Source organism: Schistocerca cancellata, chromosome 7 (genome assembly GCF_023864275.1).
Source record: "Schistocerca cancellata isolate TAMUIC-IGC-003103 chromosome 7, iqSchCanc2.1, whole genome shotgun sequence".
Classification (NCBI taxonomy): domain Eukaryota; kingdom Metazoa; phylum Arthropoda; class Insecta; order Orthoptera; family Acrididae; genus Schistocerca; species Schistocerca cancellata.
The window spans coordinates 9,253,853-9,268,357 of record NC_064632.1 but is presented as its reverse complement, the minus strand read 5'-3'; the positions used below and the strand labels follow the sequence as shown (position 1 = coordinate 9,268,357).

The window sequence follows — 14,505 nt, the reverse complement described above, 5'->3', positions numbered from 1 at the left end:
CGAATTTGTTGCAAGGCCGAGCGTGTTTTAGGGGCGCAGAGAGGACAAGGAGAAGTAGTGCGTGTGCTGTACAAATACGGCCTGCCTGCCTGCCTGCCTGCAGGGGCGCACAGTTCTTTCCGGGCGCGTGGGAACAGGCGTGGCCGGAATTGTAAGGGCGCGGCTGGCGGCTGCGCGCCGCGCCGCGCCGTGAATCACGTCGCCGCTCCTACCTTGCACGGGCGACGGCAGACGGACGACGAAGCAGGACGACGAGGTGGCAGCGGCGCACAGCACAGCGGAGACGAACACGCGACTGCAACACAAAACACCACGCCGCTAGCCTCACATACGTCCAGCTGCGAGCGCACCGCAGTACTAGATTTGTGCAGTCTCGCGTTGGGAGGCTGACGCACGCAATAGTACTGTCGACATTTTTAAAAATATCTGGAACCCAGTCTATCGACATTTAGGAAAATATATATCGAAAGAAAGTGGCGATATACCGGCGGAAGGAAAATTTCTGTACCAGCCCACAAAAAAATATCGACCGCACATTGTAAATGTACTGCTAGTTTTAGAGCTGTATATTTAAGTACTGACTTATTATTATATATTCTGTAAGCAGCTTGCTTATCCACCTTAGAGCAAGAACTGAAACGAAACGATGCACTTTGCTAATAATGGTAACTGCATGTAAGTGGCACAATAATAGGTGTTCTGTGTGTCCGTCTTTCAGTTTCGTCATATACTGAATTAGTCCGGAATACTTCATGTCGACTTCCCTGTTTTTTTTTTCTTTTTTCTTTTTCATTTCTGCAAACCCCAGCGACATAGCCAGTTCTATCGTCAAAATTGCATCGTGAAGCTAAATTTTGCAATTTCTGTTGGCAGCGCTGAGCGACGAATACGTCAGCGTTTCCCCTCACACGATTCCGCCCACAGCAACAGCAACGACCAATCTTGTAATTTAGATTTCACATCGGAAATGTTGTTGTTCCATTCACACCGTCACCCCCCCCCCCCCCAATGGACGTGACGAAAGCTGAAAGAATAGTAAGACTCCTTCACACAGTGAAAGTATGTCATACCACAATTTCCAAAGAATAATTTCAAATATTTTCCGAAAATTGGGAAAAAATAAAACACAAAATAAAAATATCGGCGCTCCATATTGCTGCTCTGATATCGATATATCGATACGTCGTTGCTATATCGTAGCAGCTTTGTATCAATATTGTATAAAGAGACAAACGATATGTCGACATTACGTCAGCAGCTCCACCACGCAGTAATGAATTTATTGTGTTACACAGCAATGATGGTACAGGACGGATGCATTGGGGTTTCAACAGCTTTTGTTGTATTGTGTTTGTGCATGTGTATTCCATAACCTGCGGAAGTCAGAGAACCAAGCTTTGCTATGTACTGCTCAAACACAGTTCACCCCCCCTCCCCGCCCCACCCCCATCTACAGTGTGTTCAGAAATTCCCTTTACAAAGTTCTAGCACTCCTAGAGCGGACTGAGTTGTTGATGTATTGAACTGGAACCCATGTCCGGAATCACACAGTCTCTGCGCTATAACGATTTGGAAACTAGTTGGCACCTTGGCCACTTTTTCGTGTAATTGATTAGGCGTGCGTGACTCAGTACATCATTTGTTTGACAGTTCCACTGATTAATAGCCAAAGAAATTGCTCGTGTACGCTTTGATGTGTTCACATTGTTGGAGTATGGCCTATTCCTCCTTCGAGCACCACAGTCTCGCCTGCTGACGGTGAAAGCACGCCTTTCTCGAAGTCGTTGCGTGACTGTAGCGAAAAGGGCATGCGGTGGAGTCAGACTTTGCGGAGAATGAACTTGATAAATGCAATGAGCAGCTCCCCTATTACCGTGGACTTCACCATTCAGAAGCGTCAAGTCGGACGGAGCATTCTGCAAACGTGTACTCAACCATGCTTACTCACAGACACGTAAATGAGGATCGAACCAGGTCAGAGAGGTATGACAGACGCCAAATAAAATTAGCCGATCCAACATAACAACCCCAGTTGCACACCTACGTAGCAAATATGTATACAAACGCCTGTAGCACTTGGACGATACGTTTCTGGACGTGGGTTCCTGTTCAGAATACTATGTACACACTCTCCTCTGAAAGTCCTAGAAGTTTGTAACGGGAATTTCCGAACACTCTGTATACCTTCCATTTCGAGCCCGGTCAGACAACAGATACACTCACCCCTCTGCTTGAGACGCGTGCAACAACATCACAGGAACTAGTAAAAACAACAAGTTAGCCATCAGGTTCCCAATCTGGAATAAACAAAGACTGGTTTTAATGCAATTGCCGCATTGCACCTAATATAAATTTCTAAATAACTATTTATGTCGCACAATACCACTACTGTCACTAAAAGACCTAGACCATGCATTGTTCTTGGATAGAGAAAAATCAACGCCAATGTAGTAAGGTAACTGATGGACCAAATCTCACCAATGAGGTGCTCCACTATGGTCAAACCTATCAATCAACTCGCTAGTGCTGGGAAAGAAGTTTGCCGTATTCGCCGCTCTCGTGGGTCCATGACTAAATGATTTCGCGTTCGGTATCATCTTCTAATCACCTCATTCAATGAATGTTTTTTTGTAGCCAAACGGACGCAGGGCTGCAATTTGAAAATGTTTCCAGATGACGTGGTGGAAGATCGACATTCTTTGCCTGTACGTCTGGAATTTAGGAAGCTGTTATTATATTACGAAGAACATGTTGTTGTTGTTGTTGTTGTTGTTGTGGTCTTCCGCCTAAAGTCTGATTTGGTGCAATTATTCATGCTACTCTATCCTCTCCAAGCCACTTCATATCCGGTTAACTTCTCCAACCTACATCTTTCTGAATCTGCTTGCTGTATTCATCTTTTGATCTCATTCTACAATTTTTACCCACTACACTTCCCTCCGATACTTGTTGTCTCAGAATGCATCCTATCAACTGATTCTTTCTTTTAGCAAAGTTGTTCCCTAAATTTTTAGTTTTCCCATTTATATTCAGTACCTCCTCATTAGTTACATGATTTAGCCGTCTAATCTTCAGCATTCTTCTGTAGCACCACATTTCAAAAGTTTCTATTCTGTTCTTGTCCAAACCATTTATCTTTATGTTTCACTTCTATGCATGTCTACACTCAAGAGAAATACCTTCTGTAAAGACTCCCTAGCTCTTAAGTCTACATTTGATGATAACAACTTTCTCTTCTTCAGAATCGCTTTTCTTGCCATTGACAGTCTACCGTTTTATACCCTCTCTACTTCGACTATCATCCGATATTTTACTGCCCAAAGAGCAGATTTCCTCAGCATCGTCTGATTTATTTCGACTACATTCCACTCTCCATGTCTTGCCTGTGTTGATGTTCATGTTACATCCCCCTTCCAAGACATGTCAGTTCTTTTCAACTATTCTTCCAGGTCTTTTGGTGTCTCTGACAGAAATACAGTACTGGTGGCAAACCTCAATGTTTTTATTTCTTCTCTCTGGACTTTAATTCCTACTCCATTTTTTTCATTCCCTTTACTGCTTGCTTAGTTTACAGACTGAATAACATGGGGGATAGACTACAAACTGCCTCACTCTCTTCTCAACCACTGCTTCGCTTTCATGCTCGTCGACTCTTGTACCTGCGGTCTTATTTCTATAAAAGTTATAAATACCCTTTCCCTCCCTGTGTTTTACCCCAGCTACCTTCAAATTTTCAAAGACAGTAACCAGTCAACATTGTCAGAAGCTCTCTCTAAGTCAACAAATGCTACAAACAGAGGGTATGCGAGATATAATATTGAGAGAAGAATTTGACAGAGCACTGAAAGACCTGGGTCAAAACAAGGCCCCAGGAGTAGACAATATTCAGTCAGAAATACTGACAGCCCTTGGAGAACCAGCCATGACAAAACTCCTCATCAGGTGCGAAAGCTGAACGAGACAGGCGAAATATTCTCAGACTTCAACAACAATGTAGTAATTCCAATTCCAAAGGAAGCAGTTGCTGACAGATGTAAGAACTACCGCACTATCAGTTCAATAAGTCATTCTTGCAACATACCAATTCCTTACAGAACGGAAAAACTGGTAGAAACCAACTTCTGTGAAGATCAATTTGGATTCCGGAGAAATGTAGGAACACGCGAGGCAATACTGAACCGACGACTTCTCATAGAAGATATGTAAAGTAATGCAAACCTACCTTTAAGTGGGTCATATACAATTTAAATGCAGGTCTGAGATTCGTTAGCATAGCTTCTAGCGGACTATTTTATTTTTAACAGCGCGAACCGGCTGAACCATTGGCTTTCACCCCCAGGGCGCTCAGTGCTTCCGCCTGCCGCAGGTTTCCTACAGGGCAGTATTCCACTGGGCCATTTTAGCTCTCCTGTCAGCATGCACTCGCTTTCCCGTTGCTTTCCACTTCTGCAACACCACGCACACCATTTCTGAGCGCAAATGCGCAATCGGACATTTAACTTGTTGCCTGGTTAAATAAGACTTATCTCCATTACAAGCTTGATAAACTAGTTCTTCCTGATAACATTTATTAATATAAAAATTACCCTTGATATAAGTTCGTTGGCATCCAGGGCCGGTGTCATTTTGGATAAAATAATTGTGGGTATTCGGCCGCGTCATTGTAACCAATAAAATAGCTAAATTGCCGTTGCTTCGACCGACTTGCTGTGGTCTTTTTATCCACACTTGAGTTTAGCATTTGCAGTCAGTGTCAAATTAAATGACTACATGTTTCAGCTACAGGTAGTTAATTAAATTGTATATTATAAATGCTTCTACTAACGCTAAATTTCTCTTATTCTCAACAATGGCTAGATTGCATTCATCCTTTCGAGAACATATTGTCAAACAACAACTCCCCGTCAAATAACAAAATTAAAAATTTAAAATCAGTGTACCAATTGTATTAATAATTATTTAGATGTAGTTTTCCTGGATATCAGTCGTTATTTCGTGATGAAGGGACATTGGCAGGCTGATCACGTTAGGGTTGCTGTAGTGCATTTGTAATTACCAGATGGTCATCAGGCTGACAGTGGCCTCATCTGCATGGTGTATCACTGTGCTCTGGAGAAAGAAGATAGTCGTCGTCCTACACACAGGGATTAGATACGTGACTGTTCCATTTCTACACAGTTTATGCCCATCCGTTTCTTAATTGTCGTATTTTCTCCCTTCCTTTCAGATTGTGGGTCTGGGATTTCTTTGGTGGTTTTGTGTCTTTCATTCTATTCACATGTTGTTTACATCTCTCTGTGTATTCAGTTATTTCCTCATTAATAGCATGTGTATTCTGCAGGGGCCAGGGTTGTGACCTCTATGTTTGTCGGGAGACGGAGCTTAGAGTACGGTGGAACAGGCCAGTGGCGAGCTGGGCTCTGTTGAAATAGCATTAGCGGAACGAAGATTTATTCTACTAAAGTTGACTATCATATAATCTCCTCGTATCGGCACCGGGGCCAGCGGTGGTGCAGCGCGTGGCCTCAGAACTTGCTGATGCTGCCTCAGGAAACTCCTACTCAAATAATCACGGCGTCGGGCGGGTGGTATGCCTTGTAGGTGAAACGCGAAGCCCGTACGAGAGGCATGGCTAACCAGGACGGGGCCGGCCATTACCGACAGAGTCCTACTATTTCTGGCTCTTCTTTCGTGACATCTCTGTTTTGTAATAATGGCTTTCAGGGATTCAGCTTGTTGCTTTCCCGCGATATCAGCAGATTGATAGGTGTTCTTCTGAAACTTTTACTCTCTCTTACGAAATCAAGCTACGCTTTTATAATGAGGTTACGGCTTCTCCTCTCAGAAATAATTTTTCTGAGCCCATATTTCAAGTTTCTCGCTCGCATGAGGTGAGACAATCTCTCGTGGGTTTGTCCTGCTTTCTGGAATGCCATCTTTCTGCCTGTTCATCGTTTTGATTGCGACACGGGGTGCTGATCTAGCTTCAGCTGGCGTGCTGCTGGCTGGAGAAGACTCTCAGAAACTTAACTTTTGCCCATAACACATTTCTGCTTTGAAACAACTCTACTCACTTCAGCCATAATCATTCTCTATTAAATCTCTCCTCGTGATCTCCTTTTCTTCTCTCAAAAATCTCACTTCCACTCCTTCTATTTTGCTGTCATGTTGTTACCATTTATCCAACTATCGCTTCCATACAATAGCAACAGTACCGCCATAGATATTTATAATTTAGTATTTGTAACTTTGCTAGTTTTATAAGTAGCAAAAGGACCATAACCTAATTCTAACTGTATTCAGTGTTGCCGTAGTTTCTCCACTTTTGCTACACTAAATCAATGTAAATATAAAAAACAGTACATCGAATATTAAACGTAAATATTACAACGATGAGGTTGCGCATGACTCTGTCTCAAGTGGCAATTATCCAAAGTGGTCGGGAAATGGTGTGTGTGAGAGGAGAACCTTCTATTTAATATTAACTGAGAGAAAATAATCGTCACTTAAACTATTGCCATTTCTGTTCGCAAATTACACCAATGAAATGCACTTCAACAGTAACACAGAGTATGTTATTACTTTCATTTTCACATTTCAAAAAATTTTAGAAAGTTCATTTCTTCGATAATAAGTTAGTTTCCGAGAGTCTTCTTCGCCACATGCAGCATGATTCCAAGCAGAGTACACGACACACATTTACCACAGTTCTTTGCCTTTACCTGCTTCTCCACAGATCCGCCATAACTCATTAGGTTCCTTACTATTTTTAGGCAGTGATTTCGATGTGTCAGTAAAATGGTTGTCGTAATCACCGCCCTTGTTATCACCACAAACTCTGGAAACATTCGATACCTTCGGTAACTCTATTGTTTTCTCTTTACTCCTGGGTTCCTTCTGTTTCACTTCCAAGTGATCACTAAAGCCTCACGTACAATCTTTCCAGCCGGCCGCGGTGGCCGAGCGGTTCTAGGCGCTTCAGTCCGGAACCGCGCGACTGCTACCGTCGCAGGTTCGAATCCTGCCTAGTGGATGTCTGCGATATCCTTAGGTTAGTTAGGTTTAAGTAGTTCTACGTTCTAGGGGACTGATGACCTCAGATGTTAAGTCCCATAGTGCTCAGAGCCATTTGAACCATTTGAACAATCTTTCCGTTCTCATTCTTCAAACCAGTCTGTTGTTTATTTTAATTCCTTATTTTCTTGTTCATCTCAGCTTCGCACAAGATCTTTTTCACAGAGATACACAACTCTGCTCTTTCAGCGTACGATCACCCCAGTCTTCCAGTACATACTACAGTGACCAAATTTTGTATTTTCCACTGATGTAGTTCGAAAGAAAATCCATGTAATGTTACAATGATTTACAAGATTTAATAAGATATTCAGAGGAAACTGAATCACTAATAGCTATAAGGATACCTTCTAATTTTCTGTTCCATGAAAATGACAAGAAACTGGCTTGTTTTATTTGTTTCACATTTGCGCTTCCCATAGCTCAAATTCCAGTCGTCTTCTTGTTTCTGTTCTTCGGTTACAGGAATCAGAAGAGGGAAACATCAGTCGAAAGTCGTCATGCTCACCACTATTGAATGTGTACGGTTACCCTCTGTGCACAATTAGGCAACTCTCACTTATTATTAACCAGCAAGATCCATAAGAATTAACTATCGCAATAATATGTATTTGCATTTTATGTGTCTTCAAGTAAACCTTCTACTCACTCTGCAAGCTTGACGGAACTGAGATTCACTTCGTGCTATGCTGATCATTTCCTCGCCAATCTTTGTACAGCACTGTCCTTTTTGTTGTACATCTCCATTTTTGACCCAGGATTATACAAATCAGATATTTATTGACAGTCGATGGTCTCACTTTCCACATTCCACATTACAATATGTTTTATTTTCTCGAGCTACGTTTAGAGTTTTGCACAAGATGTCTGCTTGATTCTATCATCTGAAACATATTCTTATGTGCTTTCAGCCAGACAAAGAACCGCAATGAGTTCGTGAAACTGTTAAATTGTTACCACCGAGACACGGCCATCATCTCTCTTTCCTCTTTTTATAGAGAACTACGCTACGTTATGGTCCCAGAATACCACTTCCTCTGGTAGTATGGGTTTGTTAAGAAACTGGTCTACTGAAACAGGGATTCCTTGCTTCCTCTTGTGGCACGTTCACTGGACCAGACAGCCGGCCGTGGTGGCCGAGCGGTTCTAGGCGCTTCAGTCTGGAACCACGCGGCTGCTACGGTCGCAGGTTCGAATCCTGCCTCGGGCATGGATGTGTGTGATGTCCTTAGGTTACTTAGGTTTAAGTAGTTCTAAGTCTAGGGGACTGATGACCTCAGATGTTAAGTCCCATAGTTCTTAGAGCCATTTTTGAACTGGACCAGACAGCGACTGCACAACGTGCTCTATATTCCTTTTCGGAGGATGTGAATGAATTGGCTCAAAAGCACGTTGTTCGTCAACAGTTTTATTATAAGGCGCTTATAAATCCGTTCACAGTACGTACCCAACAAAATAATTGCCTTCCTGCGGAACGTGTTGATAGAATTTCAAATTATGTATAAAATGTAATGAGATGTGACTGTGATGCCTCTGGAAGGCATCAGTATCCTTTCGCGCTATTACAAGAATTGTTACACCTTCTAAATAGTTAAATCACGGAATTTATCGCGTCAAAAAATGTTAAACAACTACGCTAGAAGAAATTCATTTAATTTGAAACAAAATGTCACGCTAATACTTTTATCTCGCTGAACAATAAGGTTGAGAAAACATAGAGGTCACTATTCCATGAATCTGCAGTAACTATTCGTAGGGGTGGAAACAGACAAGCAGTATATTGGGTGCGCTAAAAGTGATCTCCTCCCCACCCATGAACCATGGATCTTGCCGTTGGTGGGGAGGCTTGCGTGCCTCAGCGTTACAGATAGCCGTACCGTAGGTGCAACCGCAACGGAGGGGTATGTGTTGAGAGGCCAGACAAACGTGTGGTTCCTGAAGAGGGGCAGCAGCCTTTTCAGTAGTTGCAGGGGCAACAGTCTGGATGATTGACTGATCTGGCCTGGTTCCTGAAGAGGGGCAGCAGCCTTTTCAGTAGTTGCAGGGGCAACAGTCTGGATGATTGACTGATCTGGCCTTGTAACACTAACCGAAACAGCCTTGCTGTAGTGGTTCTGCGAACGGCTGAAAGCAAGGGGAAACTACGGCCGTAATTTTTCCCGAGGGCATGCAGCTTTACTGTATGGTTAAATGATGACGGCGTCCTCTTGGGTAAAACATTCCGGAGGTAAAATAGTCCCCCATTCGGATCTCCGGGCGAGGACTACTCAAGAGAATGTCGTTATCAGGAGAAAGAAAACTGGAGTTCTACGGATCGGAGCGTGGAATGTCAGATCTCTTAATCGGGCAGGTAGGTTAGAAAATTTAAAAAGGGAAATGGATAGGTTAAAGTTAGATATAGTGGTAATTAGTGAAGTTCGGTGGCAGGAGGAACAAGACTTCTGGTCAGGTGACTACAGGGTTATAAACACAAAATCAAATAGGGGTAATGCAGGAGTAGATTTAATAATGAATAGGAAAATAGGAATGCAGGTAAGCTACTACAGACAGCATAATGAACGCATTATTGTGGCCAAGATAGATACGAAGCCCACGCCTACCACAGTAGTACAAGTTTATATGCCTACTAGCTCTGCAGATGACGAAGAAATTGAAGAAATGTATGATGAAATAAAAGAAATTATTCAGATAGTGAAGGGAGACGAAAATTTAATAGTCATGGGTGACTGGAATTCGTCAGTAGGAAAAGGGAGAGAAGGAAACATAGGTGAATATCGATTGGGGGTAAGAAACGAAACAGGAAGCCGCCTGGTTGAATTTTGCACAGAGCACAACTTAATCATAGCTAACACTTGGTTCAAGGATCATAAAAGAAGATTGTATACATGTAAGAAAGCCTGGAGATACTGACAGGTTTCAGATAGATTATATAATGATAAGACAGAGATTTAGGAACCAGGTTTTAAATTGTAAGACATTTCCAGGGGCAGACGTGGACTCTGACCATAATCTATTGGTTATGAACTGTAGATTAAAACAGAAGAAACTGCAAGAAGGTGGGAATTTAAAAAGATGGGACCTTGATAAACTGACTAAACCAGAGGTTATACAGAGTTTCAGGGAGAGCATAAGGGGACAATTGGCAATAATGGGAGAAAGAAATGCAGTAAAAGAAGAATGGGTAGCTTTGAGGGATGAAGTGGTGAAGGCAGCAGAGGATCAAGTAGGTAAAAAGACGAGGGCTAGTAGAACTCCATGGGTAACAGAAGAAATATTGAATTTAATTGATGAAAGTAGAAAATATAAAAATGCAGTAAATGAAGCAGGCAAAAAGGAATACAAACGTCTCGAAAATGAGATCGACAGGAAGTGCAAAATGGCTAAGCAGGGATGGCTAGAGGACAAATGTAAGGATGTAGAGGCTTATCTCACTAGGGGTAAGATAGATAATGCCTACACGAAAATTAAAGAGACGTTTGGAGAAAAGAGAACCACTTGTATGAATATCAAGAGCTCAGATGGATACCCAGTTCTAAGCAAAGAAGGGAAAGCAGAAAGTTGGAAGGAGTATATAGAGGGTCTATACAAGGGCGATGTACTTGAGGACAATATTATGGAAATGGAAGATGATGTAGATGAAGATGAAATGGGAGATATGATACTGCGTGAAGAGTTTGGCAGAGCACTGAAAGAACTGAGTCGCAACAAAGCTCCGGGAGTAGACAACATTCCATTAGAACTACTGACAGCCTTGGGAGAGTCAGTCCTGACAAAACTCTACCATCTGGTGAGCAAGATGTATGAGACAGGTGAAATACCCTCAGACTTCAAGAATAATATAATAATTCAATCCAAATGATAGCAGGTGTTGACAGATGTGAAAATTGCCGAACTATCAGTTCAATAAGTCACGGCTGCAATATACTAACGCGAATTCTTTACAGACGAATGGAAAAACTGGTAGAAACCGACCTCGGGGAAGATCAGTTTGGATTCCGTAGAAATATCGGAACACGTAAGACAATACTGACCCTACGACTTATCTTAGAAGCCAGATTAAGGAAAGGCAAACGTACGTTCCTAGCATTTGTAGACTTAGAGAAAGCTTTTGACAATGTTGACCAGAATACTCTCTTTCAAATTCTGGAGGTGACAGGGGTAAAATACGGGGAGCGAACGCTATTTACAATTTGTACAGAAACCAGATGGCAGTTATAAGAGTCGAGGGACATGAACGGGAAGCAGTGGTTGGGAAGGGAGTGAGACAGGGTTGTACTCTCTCCCCGATGTTATTCAATCTGTATATTGAGCAAGCAGTAAGGGAAAGAAAAGAAAAATTCGGAGTAGGTATTAAAATCCATGGAGAAGAAATAAAAACTTTGAGGTTCGCCGATGACATTGTAATTCTGTCAGAGACATCAAAGGACTTGGAAGAGAAGTTTAACGGAATGGATAGTGTCTTGAAAGGAGGATATAAGATGAAAATCAACAAAAGCAAAACAAGCATAATGGAATGTAGTCGAATTAAGTCGGGTGATACTGAGGGAATTGGATTAGGAAATGAGACACTTAAAGTAGTAAAGGAGTTTTGCTATTTGGGATTAAAATAACTGATGATGGTCGAAGTAGAGAGGATATAAAATGTAGACTGGCAATGGCAAGGAAAGCATTTCTGAAGAAGAGAAATTTGTTAACATCGAGTATAGGTTTGAGTGTCAGGAAGTCGTTTCTGAAAATATTTGTATGGAGTGTAGCCATGTACGGAAGTGAAACATGGACGATAAATAGGTTGGACAAGAAGAGAATAGAAGCTTTCGAAATGTGTTGCTAGAGAAGAATGCTGAAGATTAGATGGGTAGATCACATAACTAATGAGGAAGTACTGAATAGGATTGGGGAGAAGAGGAGTTTGTGGCACAACTTGACTAGAAGAAGGGATCGGTTGGTAGGACATGTCCTGAGGCATCAAGGAATCACCAATTTAGTATTGGAGGGCATTGTGGAGGGAAAAAATCGTAGAGAGAGACCAAGAGCTGAATACACTAAGCAGATTCAGAAGTATGTAGGTTGCAGTAGGTACTGGGAGATGAAGAATCTTGCACAGGATAGAGTAGCATGGAGAGCTGCATCAAACCAGTCTCAGAACTGAAGACCACAACAACAACAAAAGTGACCTGAAATGATAAGTTTAGGTTGGCTATCACAGGTACAAATAAAAAGATGTTGTCCTCAAGAAGTCTCAGAATCGTATGTTGTCGTAACCAGGTGGTCTGAATATTACTTGTTGATCTTTCCATAAAACGAAAATGTCTAAACTTTTTCGGCCTCGACGTCTTTTGCTGACCAAAGTTGACAATAGCTCCTCGTGGAAGCTTCACTATCACAGATTTACGATGAATAAATCGAACCACATTGAGCGCCACTTTAATGTCATTACACTGTTATAGGGATATCGTAAAGTCATTCCTGCAAACCAAAAGTACGGACGGTAGTTTGAAATTCCTCAGTTGGAGCTGTCCTTTAATATTACGTATGCTTCGCATCGTCGCTCATGCGATGTGAACAACGACGTGCATGCACTACTGCTTTTGCATTCTGAAACTGTAACTGCAGCGAAAACAGAAGTTTACAAGTTTTCATAAATAATTGTATAACGCTCCTCATTACTTATCCGTGTTACGGAACTTTTAGTAACGCTAAATATTACCAGCGCACGTTTTCGCCTTAACAACTGACACTAAAGTAATTCTTCACCATGAAAAATATCTAAAGCTTTCCTCGTGCGCGACAACCGTAAAAAAGTGGCAGGTCTTGCACAAAGAAGTGAGGTGTATCACAGGATTTAAACCAAACGGTAAAACAACAACAGTCGAATATTATCCAAATCTTTATCAAAATAATGAAAAGATGCGTGATGAAAAGCCTTGCCTACAAAAGGAACAACTGTCATCTTTTGCAGCAAAATTATAATTGCCGTAGCAATGAGAATGTGAAGTGCTTGAATTATGGATTGTTGGAATACCTGCGTGTTCACACACTGTTTGCATTGTCTGGCATTCACGTATCCGTCTACCTGAAAGATTTAGTAGCTGGAAAAGAGTTTTCAGTGCCATGAATATATTCTGGAACTGTAGATTTTGCATACCTTCGAGGATTGCACATTAGTGGCGGAATATACTGGTTGCAAAGGGAATTTATTTGAAATGAAAATAAGGTATACAGAAAAAAATCTGTGCATTTCTATCGTAATATCGACGTATTTCACTGTGAGACCTAGAATGTTGCACCATGGTGTAGAACATGCCGTAACGTGTCTGCTGAAGGTAGGGTTGACGAGTCCTAGAAAAAGCAACTTACAAGAAAATGCGGCGATGGCAGGCCTCCCAAAACAGTGCATTTGAGGATTGAATCACGTTTGCCTCGTCTGCATTTCAGGTAGATAATGAGCAACGGACGAGCCAGAGGAGTAGGGAGTCTTACGATTCAAAAGAACACGGGGTTTTGCTGATCTTGAGGTGAAAGAAACTACGATTGCTTAACAATGATTTTAGAACGAACATACTTTGGCAAATGGACTTTTCTTTTAGCACAGGAAAAGAAGGGAAACATAACGACACGTGCAGTGCGAGTTTTCAGCAACGTTAAGGGAGAGACGAAGCAGAGCAACACACGTGCTGTGGAGCACATCAATCCAAGGTCCGAGATATGAAAAACTAGTCATTACTTCGGGTGTGAGTGTAACAAATGGCTGTCAGTCGGCCATTGCCAGGTTACATCTGATCCAGTTCTATCAGTACAGTCACCACTTATTAAAACAGCCCCACCTCTGAAGAGCAATCAAAGCCTATATCGTGAAACAGAAATGGTAATAAATGCAGGAGAGAAGAAAGCAAATTAGATAGAAAGCAATCAAGGAGTGAGATGGAGGTGTTTCCTTTCATACACTCATTTTTTCATACACTCATACACTCATACACTCATTTTTAAACATTTATATTGACAATGTCCTTGAAATCTAGAAATCAGAGAACTGTCCAGGAGTTAAATAAACACACTAACCTAAGTGCATTATTATACGCAGATGATAATTCGACAACGCAAGAAATAGAGTACGCCCCCAAGTTGGCAGTACATCGGCTAAACGAGGTATGCACAAAATGTAATCTAAAAACTTCTCTGCATCAGACTACAGTTACGGATTTTTAAGGCAAATAACCACTATGGTCGAAGGTAATAATTAAAAACAAAGTGATTAAATAGATTTCAAATTTTAAATATTTAATTAGTAATTGGATTTATGGTTAAGATGATTCAAATAAGATGATCTCACTAGGGGTAAGATAGATACTGCCTACAGGAAAATTAAAGAGACCTTTGGAGAGAAGAGAACCACTTGTATGAATATCAAGAGCTCAGATGGCAACCGAGTTC

At 41.6% G+C, this 14,505-nt stretch overlaps 1 long non-coding RNA gene across 1 annotated transcript in view; it reads right to left on the bottom strand.

Moving 5' to 3' along the window:
• Window positions 1–212: 212 nt before the first annotated feature.
• Window positions 213–14,505, bottom strand: part of LOC126092524 (uncharacterized) — a 1,126,098-nt gene continuing 1,111,805 nt past the window's right edge. The window contains exon 4 of the long non-coding RNA XR_007521351.1: window positions 213–295. This is a non-coding gene — a long non-coding RNA (uncharacterized LOC126092524). The remainder of the gene's footprint in view (window positions 296–14,505) is intronic.